This window comes from Magnolia sinica, chromosome 15 (genome assembly GCF_029962835.1).
Source record: "Magnolia sinica isolate HGM2019 chromosome 15, MsV1, whole genome shotgun sequence".
Taxonomy (NCBI): domain Eukaryota; kingdom Viridiplantae; phylum Streptophyta; class Magnoliopsida; order Magnoliales; family Magnoliaceae; genus Magnolia; species Magnolia sinica.
The window spans coordinates 37,267,406-37,280,623 of record NC_080587.1 but is presented as its reverse complement, the minus strand read 5'-3'; positions in this window follow the sequence as shown (position 1 = coordinate 37,280,623).

The window sequence follows — 13,218 nt, the reverse complement described above, 5'->3', positions numbered from 1 at the left end:
AATGATGGTGATGTAAGTGGATTGTTTTGAGATCCATGGGATTGCTTATATATCGGGACAAGTTTACCGGGTCTGTTTGGCTGGTCATGCATATCCTGGGATATCACGATACCATCCCTCCTAATTCCGTGGAATCGGTCTGGCCAAATAGGCCTTAATGATTTTAGGGCCTGTTTGGCCGGGCAGATTAGATGGGATTGGAAGATAGATCCCGGGATTGCCCAGGCGTGCCAAACAGACAAGGGATCCTGATCCCGGGATATAGCAATCCCATGGATCTTAAGACATTCCACTGACATCACCATCATTACATTTAAATCCCATCCAATACACCATAATCCCTTTAAAATTGCCTGGGACGTGTTTGGTTGGAGCGATTGGAAGGTTTAATCCCGAAATTGGTCGGGCGTGCCAAACAGACCGGATATAGCAATCCCAGAGATCTTGCACCAATCCACGGACGCAGCTATCATTACCTTGAAATCCGCGCAATCCACTTTAATACCATCCAATCCCATCTAATCTGCCTGGCCAAACAAGCCCTTAAAGGATCACCTTCTTATTAAACAATTCTAACTATCCCATTCACTTCTGAAAAATGGACGGCTATGGAAAACAAAGCCACCGTAGGGATGATTCAATCTTCTTCTTTTTCTTTTTCTTTTTTTCCTTTTCATGGTAGCTCAGGAAATGTGACTGGACGTATTTGGACCGTCCAGATAGATTTACTGCAACGCCTGTTGGTTTTGGTTTTAAATAAATAATAGTTTTGAAGAGATACCTTTAAATGCCCCTTTTGAATAATATCACATGAGAACTTTAAGAAAAATTTTACTCTTTTATACAGAGTTTCATATTATGTGATTTTGTATTTACAGACTTGGATATGATATGTAAAACACCTCATGTGCAAGTGCGTCTGCCTGCCGTGCATGCCAGGCTCAAGATTATTTACATTATTCATTTTGTTTTTCTTCTTTTTGTTTTTTGTTTTTTATTTTTTTAGCTTGATCGAGTCCCATGCGAGAAGTTTGGATCCTTATCACGCATTACAACAACATTGTTGTGACCATTGTTACACAATGATAGCTACCTCAATGCCATATCGTTGTTGTTTGTTGCCTCTCGTTTTCAAATTCGATCACATGGTTTGTGCAGGCATGCCATAATTGAAAATGCAGCTAAATTCAAACCAAACAACTATAACAGATAGGCAAATACGTTGAAATCGACTATATGTGACCAACATCGAATAAGATTGGTTGCCCATTCAACCACTTGCGCAGCATTGTTTATGATGATCATGCAATTATCAGATGATGGGGTTTGTCTTCTGAAGATAGATTGCACATTTTCCTTCCATATGAAAGGAGTTTTTCAATATAGATTAAAAAAAAAAGAAAATTTTTACTATCGACTTAGGAGAACAACTGCAGTTCACATTTCTGAATGAAGAATTTGTTTGATATTCAAACTGAATCTAACGTATGAGCGTAGACACGAATTACGACTAAAGTTAACAACTACTTGATTACTGTTACTGGTTACACTAAGCAATGTAAATGACTAATAATACTAAGGAACATAAAGTAATTGAAAGGTAGATTTGATTTGATTTGGTTTGTATGAGGCCCCTTCTTTTGTTGAATTTACTTGTTATTTATAGCTTTAAAACAACCATCTGGATGCTTCCTATGTTTTGACGCTTACCATAATCGTTTCAGTATTATTGACCTTTTAGAGTCACATGTATTGTAACCGTTCTAGGCTTTCTTATCAACTCGACCACATTCCCTCGGTCACTCTTACTTTGTGGAAGATGTAGCATCGCTCGATGGATGTCATTTGTATTACCGTTTAATTCTCTTAGGGTATCTTCGTAGATCTTGAATACACCTTGCAACTCTCGTAAAATTACAAGTGTCTCTTTTTTATTGGCTCTCGTAGGAACAGACAGAAATAGGGTACAACATACCCCCCCCCCCCCTCTCTCACGTTTCACCTTTGGATAAAAAGTGAAAGCAACGTGTGACCCCTTATAAATGCAGTCGTCCTTTAGGACATGTAGCAACGCTTCATTTACCACGCCTAACTGAGACAATTCCGAATCAGTCGTGTTTTCCTTTTTCTTTTCTTTTTTTTTTTTTAAATAAAGAGATACTCCTTTGTTGTTGTGCGTATAAGTGTCATACCATATGAGATCATGATTACATCCTAATTAATGCACCTGATTTCAGCAGATATAAACCCCATTTCAATACGTTTCCCAATTTCTTAAGCTCTCTTTCATGTGTCTTTGTTTTTAAAACCCTAACCTTCTCATACCTACGATGGTTGCTTCCTCATCTTCTATCTCCTAAACCTTTTAGCAAAATAATCTAATATGTACATTAGATGGCATTTTCAAAAAGTTCACCAATGAAATCATCTTCAAATTGCTTATCAAAGATTATTACAGCCTTTGACCAGCTTTCTTCACTGAAATCCAAGCTGATGAAATCTGTTCATTGGATCATTTCTTTCCAAACTGTCCTAGCAAGAACATGCTAATCCAATCTAGTCAATTTTGAATTCTTCCAATGGCCCTTAAAACTCCACGATCTTAGTCGAAACCCTTACCAGGACGACACGATTGGTTTGACCGCATCACTGCACAATTTAAAGCTTCTTAGAGAGAGATTGACATCTACATATGCATCAAACTGTCACTGTATGATTACGCATCAGATCCCCTTCTTCTCACTGTAGCATTAACATTCTGAAATCTGTCGATAAACACTTTATTTTTTGGATGCGACCCCATAAGTCTAACAATTTTGGATGTTCGTGCCCTTACCCAGTTTCTTCCTTTTAGCGAGGCAGTTTTTCCAAGCTTTGCTCATGATGAAGAAAGACATTTCAATAATAAAGCCGACAAGGCCTATTCTCATTTCATGCTCGCTTATCATAAATATGAAGGCCAAGTCAAGTATGAAAACACACGACCTTCCTACTGCTATAGATCTGTCGTCACTTGCTTTGTGTGAACACTCTCTAGATTACCAACGAGTACATTCAACTGGCCAAGACACTCGTACAGGGTCAAAAATTATCCCTTGCACCCTTTGTACTCGACCACTTATACGGAGGCATGTACGAGCTAACCACCAAGGGTCTATTTCACAGCGGATGACCATTATGACTTTTCTAAATGTGGCTCTATGAATACTTTCATTCTTTTCTTGTACATTCTCATCCTCCCTTGGATATTGTCTATACCTCTTATGGACATCACAACATTCATTTTTCCCAAGAAGTCTATATAATTTTTTTACATATATGAATTTCATTTTCTTTACTCTTGACGTTAGTAAGCGTTATCACACATTTACTCATTTCTACTTGAAAAGGTCTAGTCCGTCCTGGTTCATAGGCGATTTTGAAGAAAATGATGAACATATAGCCTCATTAATGCTTAATGCTTGGGAAAGTTACCTCATATGTAGGGACCTTCCTCACGGCGACACAATAGAAATTGGCAAAAATGCCAAGGTTGGAATTAAGAAATACAATATGAATTTACTTGCTCGATAATTCGGCCTCATCAAATGTATCCTTTGTCCATTCACCCAAAAAACTTGCAACCAACCCCCTTACTCTCGGCCGATCGTTGATCGGGTTGAACTCTACCGTTCTCTTCATTATAGTTTCCAATTGGGTAGTATTTCTTTTGAGCTTCTTGTATTTCCAAACCGTCCTCAGATAATGGACACTTTTTTTGAATGGTCGAGGGCATGGTTCACAATCCCATGTGTAGGGTCGTGATGTAGTAATAACTCGGTGAAAACGAGGTCGAATGCATAGGGAATGGGGAACACAGTCTATAACTAATCTAAGTCTAATTTGGTTGGTCTGAGTTTTTAATCTAGCAATTTAGAAAAAAAGTTTTGAAATAATAAAGATAAAAAGCTTAAGGATCCAAGAATCCACCTATAGCAACAATCTCAATATTCAATATACATGATTCAATGATAACTCAATTGGAATCGAAGTCCTATCCTATCTAATCGGATGATGGAGCTGTTAAAACAGAATTTGAATCTTCCATTAATTTGGTCCCCAAATATCCATCTAATGTAATGATAGTATGAGAATTCAATCATCCTACCATGCCCAGGAGACGATGGTGAACAATGACTTCTACACATCACACAATTCTAAAGTCAATAAGATCATATCAAAAGCCTTCACAACACCTACTATGATTTCAGTCACAATAAATCATAGAAGACTGGAAATATATATTAATTCAAACCAAAACTTAATAGAAGTTCAACATACTCTTGAATCAAAGCAAACTGAATATTAAAATAAACTATAGGTTTCATCCCTTAGCCTTAGCTAAAAGATTAGCCTAAGAAGACTAACATCCTAAAAGAAAAACAAAAGAAAAACTAGAAAGATCTACTATAACCATGAAGAAATCGAAATGGAAGAATGTTGTCGACGCTCCACCTAGGCCTTTTCTCCATTTCCAAACCCTACAAGATGCTTTGGAGCATCCTAGGAACTCCTATTTATAGTTGGGGAACTCCGACTTTAGCACCGAGTTGGAAAAATCTAGAAACCACCTCAAATTTACGCAGTCCGTACATAATTTGCGTAACCTTAAGCTATTTGAACCAGAGCTTGGGCTAGCCAAAATTATACTTTGACTGGCTGAATTCCTACAATTTTCAAAAGAAAATGTTGCTGGATTTTCACCTGAACTTTCTCAGGCTGGCCGAATTTTAAGCTTGGACTAGCTGAACCAAAACTTGGGCTAGCTGAATTTTCGCTTTAAATCTTCGATTCTCTTTATTTCTCACTTGATTTTCTTGGATCTTTGGCATGCGAATTCTTCAATCTTGTCTCTTAAGATCCATCCCTTGCCTTGGTGATTCTTGAGCATTAAATCCATATTTTTAACATTCTTTTCAATCCAAGCTCTCAGATTTATCTCGCAATACAAATATATATAAAATCTACCCATAAGCATTATCATGTTCATAAAACCAAGATATAAATAGGGGAAATATGTAATATTTAACACTCAACACCCCCCCCCCCAAACCAGCATTTTTCTAGTCCTGAGCAAAACATGCGTAACATAATCTTCAATTCTCAATATTCAAACCTCTTCTAGAAAACAATCTTTTGTGTAAACAAGCATGACTAAGTATAATCCAAAGATGCGAGAGTAAAAATTTTAAAAACCTAGAGCCGAATCAAATGAGCAATCAATCAAATAGGTTCTTCATTAACCACTTAAGAGCATAAGTTCATATATCAAGTTTTTCCAAGTGCTCAGTGAATTCTAACTTACTTTCTATAAAAACACTATCATTTCATAATGTTAGTCATGCTCATCACCTCAAGATTAATTGAATAATCAAGTGCTAATTCCGAACTTATCCTCTTTTTCTTCTTTTTCCAGTTTTTGATTTTATATTGATGGTCTCTTTTTATTTATTCTTTTCAGACTTTACAATCTTTACATTCTTTTCATTCTTTTTCATTATACATGACTTTTTTTTGTCGATCTCATTGTTTTTTAACTGGTTCTTTTCATCTTTTAAGGTGGATAAAATTCTCTAGACTCAATTATCAACATCTATCAATGATTTACATACTAACAATAAAAAATTCTAGCACAATTCACAGAAAACTAATTGAATGTGTCCTGTGATTTAGATCAATATGATATTCAAACTTCCTCTTAATCAATTAAATGAAAGAACTTAAGTGATAAGTTACTCAATTAATCAAACTCCAATGATTCAAAATTTAATATTCATCTTATCATACTCAAAGCATTCTTAAGTAGACAAACTTTTGTTTTCCAAATAGGTTTTTACTTGAAAATTCAGAAATTTTCAACAATTTTTACTCAAAGACTAAGAAAACACTGATTAGTTTACCTAATCCATACCCCCAACCTAAAATTTACATTGTCCTCAACGTAAAAAACATATGTAATAAGAGTAAAATTTAGAGCAATGAAAATAAAGGGGAGTACATGAAGAGTACTTGTGAGGTGAATATGAACTTCCAACCAAATTTTGGTCTAGTGACTAACTAAACTGCGAAAAACAAACTAATCCTAAGAAAGCAAAAGAAATTTAATCCTCATATAATAATTATTCAAAGGTGACGATTCTTCCTCCAACAAGTATCTCAATAGATTTCTCAACAAAGTTTTCAACAAGATCATCCAAAAACCTACTTTGAAGCAAGTTTGGATGTCCTGGACCGTCATTATCTAGAGAAATCTAAGCACCTCATCAAAGAATTTATTCTTTAGATCTTGGGTGTATGTTTCACTTGCAGCAGAAAAATGTTTAATGTTAGTGGGTTGCGGTGAATAAGAGACCATAAACAATTGAATAACTGAAAATTTGTTCGTCGTGGTCTCTTGAAAATCCAGGGTCTTAGACTTTAATTCAGAAAGCATCTCCTCCACCTGTAATGGTAAGAATTTCGTGTTAGTGGAAGGAGCATTATCAACTTCCTGGCCAATAGGATTGTTTAAATCCACAAAGTGTGCCAGGAAGACTTATAGAGATTTAGGAGTTTCAATTAAAAGAGATTCATCATCTTCAAATGTATCCATCAAGTTTATCTCATGGGTCAGGTCCTCGTCCTCTTGTGGTTTGTGCGAATGAAATACATTGAATTTTACTATCATATTTCCAAAAGATACTTTCATTATTCCATTCTGGCAATTTATGATGACATTTGCGGTGGTCAGGAATGGCCAGCCTAATATGATAGGAATTTGAGCGCCCACATTTGAAATTGAGCGTGTGTCCAAGACGATGAAATCTACTAGGTAGTAGAATCTATCGACTTGGACCAACACATCTTCGATCATACCTCTCGGTATTCTAGTCGAGCGATCGGCTAGTTGTAATGTTGTTTTGGTGGGTTTGAACTCACCGAGGCCTAACTGGTCATATATCGAGTATGGTATCAGATTAACACTTGCCCCGAGGTCTAAAAGTACTCTATCAATCTTAAAGTTTCCAATCACACATGAGACCGTAGGACTTCCAGGATCCTTTTATTTTGGGGGATTGTTTTAATTGATTATGGTGCTCACCTATTCAATAGAAAAATGCTTTCTTATGTACGTTCAGCTTCCGCTTTACCACATTTGAAGCATTGCTAGATTCACCACCATCCTTTGAATTTTTAGACTCCTTAGGTCTCTCAACTTTCCTTGGAATCTCTTTGTCTATTTCGTTTCCACTTCTCAGGGTAGTGATGGTTTTAACATGTTCCACATGTTGAGTTGAAAAGTTAAGATCACTTATCTCAAATTGCTCTTTTGGGTTAGGTTGAGGCTGGGCCGGAAAGATCCTTGTTTCCCTAACATTCAGTTGTGTTTCAAGTCTTGCAACCAAAGTTCTAAGCTCATTCATAGCTTGCAGTTGCTCCTGCCTAAATGCATTTCATGTATCTTCAAGTGTTCTCCTTGGTGGAAGTCTACTAGATGGCCCTTGTAGAAAATTGGTTACATTTGCAGTTAGTTCATTTCTCCTAAGGTTCCGCTCATTAGGAGTGTGCATGTCAGAATTTGGTGCACTAAGTAGCCATTAATATGTGTTTGTAGTATCTGCTTGAACGTGAAACACTTCTTGAAAAGCTGGGATTGTAGGACAATTTTTGGTTAGGTGTACAACGCTATCATAATTTCGACATACGGTTTCAGCGAGAGTTGATTCCTTCATAGATTTTAAGTCCTCAAATTTTCAGGTGAGAATTGCCAACCGTACATTAATATCATCTTCCTCCTTAAGTACATGTACTCCTATCTCTCTTGACACTTCCTTGGGATTACTAGCTTAGTTTGCAATGTTCCATGATTGAGAGTTTTCAGCTAGCATGTCAAAGTAATCCCAGGCATCTTTGGTTTTTTATCCATGAACTCGTTATTACACATCATCTGTATGAATTGGTGCATGTTCGGACTAAGTCCGTCATAAAAAAGATCAATTGTTCACCAAGTTTCATAACCATGGTGCGAGTAAGCGAGAAGTAAGTCTTTGAACCATTCCCAATATTCAAAGAATGTCTCATTATTTTTCTGGGAGAAGTTCATTATTTCCCGTCTAAGAGCATTGGTTTTATGAGTTGGGAAGAATGTTTTAAGGAACTCCTGGCTCATCTTTGCCCATGTGCCAACGGCTTTAGGCCTTAATGAATGAAACTATGATTTGGCCTTTTCTTTTAGAGAGAATGAAAATCATTTAAGGATAATTGTATCAGAAGGAACATCATTAAAATGTATGGTTGTAACGATCTCTTCGAATTCTTTAATATGCATATATGGATTTTCTGAATTAAGTCCATGGAACTTAAGAAGTAATTAAATTATCTTAGGTTTGAAGTTTATGTTTACTGCATTGATTAGGAGAATTATGCAAGAAGGTGAACTTGTTCTCACCGATTGTAAATAATTTTGTAGAGTTTGAACCGGTGGAACCCGATGCACTTCATTCTCATCACGCACCGTCCTAAAAGGTGGTGTGTGATGCACAGGATCTTCATCAACATGATGTTCTTGAGCCATGCTCTCAGATGATATTTCAAAAATATTTGGGAGTTTTCTAACTTGTCAATGGATTTTTCAACCAAACCTCTTTCTCTCAAAGGTCTCAGAGTATGGTCCCTTACCCACGTGGGTAGAAGTTTCAGGTGGTCCCTCTGGATCCACAGGGACCAATATAGTTTTCTGGTTGTCCTTGATGAAGATATACACATTATCACGCCCTTTATGAGTGGCGTCACAGTCGAATTACCGGGGTTGAGCGAGTAGTATGTGACATGCTTCCATGTTAACCACATCACATACCACTTCATCTTTGTAATGTTTGCCAATAGAAAAGGATATGGTGCACGGTTCAGTTACCTTGGTTTCACTAACCTTCTTGATCCAGCCGATCGTATATGGGGAGGGATAATGCTTCGTTTTCAATTATAATTTTTCTAACATTACCCTGGAAATGATGTTCTCACTGCTCCCACTATCGATGATCACATCACAAACTTTTCAATTCACCATACACATAGTTCGGAAGATGTTGTGTTGTTGTGGGTGTACTTCTTTTCTTGGCGCATATAATAGTTGCCTCACGATGAGCGATTCGCAATGATTCTGCTGAACCCAACCTGATTCGTCCATTTCGTCTTATGTGGCGTGCTCTGGTTCCTCAATAGTTGTATCCTCGTCAGCGTATTTAGCACTACCATCATTAATGACGAGGTTCGCCACTTGTTGCTGGGGACAAGTATTTGATAGGTGACTTGGCTGTCTATAATGAAAGCAATGGTCCCCCCTTGGCCGAGCATAGGGGTTCGGGATTCTGCTTAGGTCAGCAGTAGTCAATACGCCCCTTTGGGGCCTAGTTTGAATGTTTCCTTGATCTCGGTTCACGGGTGCATGAGGTTGAGTGCATGCTCCTACGGGCTCCTTCCCCTTAAGCTATGGAGCTCCCTAGGGCAGTCCTGTCACAGCAACCCTAGTGGTAGGATAGGTCCGTGTGTTGGAACATTCAAGTTGTACTTCCGCTCGAGTGGCCAACTTGATTGCATCATTCATCATCCAAACGGACTGTATCTGGACTCGATCCTGGATCGCCATACATAATCCACCATTGAATCGAGCGACTTGTTGCGATTCAGTTTCGGGCAAATTGTTATGCGTCACTAAGTTGTAGAATTCTTCTACGTAATCTCTCACCGTCCGACTACCCTGCCGACAATTTTAGTATTGTTGGAATAGTACCTGATCATAGTCGCTAGGAAGGAATCGTGCGTGTAGAAGTTGCTTCATCCACTGTTATGTGCGAATTGGTGCTTTTGTCTGTCTCGCCCATGAGAGTTGTAGTTGCTCCCACCAAGCTGAAACTCTATCTTTCAACTTATATGCTACAAGCTTGACCTTTTTTGCTTCGGGGATGTCTATATAGTCGAAGAATCACTCAACCTCAGAAAGCCAATCGAGAAAATCCTTAATGTATAGTTGGCCATTGAAGCTAGGAAGATCGACCCTCATCTTTAATTCCCAATCTATCCGATCACCACCTGGTCTGGGATATTGGAGGACTATGTCGTCGACCTCTTCATCGTTGGATCCTCCTTCCTCAGGAGTGATTGTTTAGTTTGTTGATGGCATTATTCTGCGATCAGGGTGAACATGAATTCCAGCAATAGGTGGTGGTGGTGGTAGGTGATCATGAGTTCCAACAATAGGTGGTGGTGGATTACTACCATGAACACAGAGCTGCCCTAGGGCTTTTGCTTGACGATCTGCCAAGCGATCAATGGAAGCTTGCATCCCTTGCATGGCTTGCCGATTCTCTCGTTGCGCCTCTTTGAAAGCTGCCACCATTAAAGGTAAATTCTTTGGAGCATCGTCCATGGGATTGTTGCCTGACCCATCATTGGAAGCCATCAATCCGAGGGAAAACCTCACTTTGATACCAAACTGACGCAGGGGAGGACATGAGGTCGAGCGTCGTCTTCCTCAAGAGGATAAATATTCCGAATCCATGAAATTTCTCTGAACTCCTCACAGAGACTTCTCGAATCCACGAGGAAAGAAAGCAGGAAAATAAAAATAAATTCTAAAAAATTCAAAATTGATTGAAGAATGAAAAAAATGAGTTCACAACCCTTTAAATAGAGATACTAAGTAATGAGAGAGAAATTAGAATCAAACTACGACTAAAACTCCTAGAATTCGTGACTTACTATAAATAGTAAACTTACTATTTATAGATGGTCGTGATGCCTATTAGTGCACAAGGTTTTCAGCTAAAAATAGTAAGTGTCCGATTTGGCTTCACCAAGCTATTCTCCTAATTATTCTAAGCTCTTTTTGTGTTGGGCACAATTCCACCCGGACAAGGCTTTTCAGTACCACCCGAGCAAGGCAAATGTGGTGGCGAACGAGCTCAGCCGTCAGCCACAAGGCCTGGTGGCACATGTGATGGTTCGACAGTGGCAGATGCTCGAGGATGTTTCAGAGTATGACTTTGAGTTTGGTCTGCAGTCTTCCATTGTTCATCTTTCGAGCTTGTCGATTCAACCCTCTTTGGTTGCTAGGGTGATCGAAGTTCAGCAGACGTCAGAGGCTATTAATGTTATCAGGCAGAGGATGCGCACAGCTCAGAGCCGGCAGAAGAGTTTTGTTGATCGTCGGTGTCGACCCCTCGAGTTTGCAGTTGGGGACATGGTATATCTCAAGGTCTCGCCTATGAAGGGCGTGGTTCACTTTGGTGTGAAGGGTAAGCTCGCTCCGATATTTATTGGACCTTTTAAGATTACCGAGCGCGTGGGCGCGGTGGCCTATAAGCTTGCCTTACCTCCTGAGTTGTCCGCGATCCACGACATGTTCCATGTTTTTATGTTGCGGAAGTGTGCGTCGGACACTATTCCTGTGATTGATTGACAACCACTTAAGGTCCGTGAGAATGCTTCTTATATTGAGCAGCTGATTCGTATTCTTGATCGGAAGGAGCAGGTCCTCAGGACCAAGGTCATTCCCTTGGTGAAGATGCAATGAAGTCATCATTCGGAGGCTGAGGCATCTTGGGAGCGTGAGGCCGAGATTAGAGAGCGTTATCCCCATTTATTCAATGATTGATTGCTTATATTACTTGCATTGCCTTCTCTTGTGTTTAATGATTGAGGTATATATATGATGATGTTTATGCATTTTGTTGTTCCGGTCTTGTCAATTTCGAGGATGAAATTTCTTTGTTGGTGGGGAGGATTATGAGACTCGACCCAAGTTCGCATGTGTGCATGTGTGTGTGTGTGAGTATTCATCCATTTTGGTGCCGTGGTCCTACCGGTCAAATTTCGGCGACCCGTGACCCTCAGATTGTGTTTGCGGTCATCCTTGAGTCCGGTCACGTAAGCTCGACTCGGATCGACCTAGACCTATGCCATCTCGATCGTATTGTCGCCGCGGTTCCAACGCCGTATCTCGTACATAAATCTGACATGTTCATCAAAAGTTATAAGCCACACATTATTTGGGCCATCAATCATGATGTAGGGCCCACTTTACCCATGTGCATGTTTTTCCATGTGGGCCCACCCTAGGTTCCATGTGCCTAGCCTAGTCTAGTGCCTAACCTACCCTACACATCCCTATAGCTAGCAATGATAGAAGTTCTCTAACCTAGGCAAGGATAACCTCTTTTCTAGAAACTCATGATGTGTTCTCTAACCCAAGTCCTCTTTTCTAGCAAAAATCTGGATTTTTCTCTTTTCAAGAGAGAAAACTCATCATTCTCCTCTTTCTAGAAATCTCATCATTTCTTTGCTATACCTCTCCCATTCCTCATCTTTTTCTCTCTTATTCTCTCATTCTCCTCTCCTCCTAGCAAAAACTTCCAGCCCCTTCTCCCATCTTTTCCAGCCCTTTCTTCCCTCATTTGCTCTCTATCTAGCCATTTGCAACTCATCTACAACCTTTAATCATCTTCCTCTTGAAGCCTATTACCTAGATCTTGGAGTTTGAAGGCATATTTCTAGGTGGGTGCTCTCCTTAGCTTCTTCTCTCTTTCTTCTCTCTTTCTTTCTTTTCCTTGCATGTATGAAAGCATGTAGGACCCACCAATCCATGGTGGGGGTCCTACATGGTTCCTAGGATAAGGCCATGGGCATAGATCCTCTATATTTCTATCCATGGTGGGCCATTCTCTATGGACCCACCATGATGCTTTCTCCTTCTCATTTCTTGCACCCCATGGGCCATCTAGGCCTTGCATGCATGTGGGAAAAATGATCCCTACCCTCCAGCAAGTTCCTTTGATGTATTATAGCATGCATATATCATAACATAGTGGATAGTATGGATTTGGGTGTGGGAGGTCTATTAGTGGCGGGACCTTCCACCAATGGCCGATTGCTTCTTCCTTCTCCCTTTATTTCTATTTTTCTCTTGTGTATTCTGATGATGTGTGGCCCACCAAGGAGAGGTCAACAACATCTTAGACCCTTAGTTAGATGGGAAGTCTAAGCCCACCATGCATGCATGGCTTGGGTGACCTCCAAAATGGCTTTTTTATGGAGGTTTGAGTGAGCTCATGGGTGTGGAATTTTGTTAACCTATTAAGGTGGACCCCACCTGTTGAATCAGGCCAAAACCCTTTGATTAATTTGTATGGGCTGAAATATGGA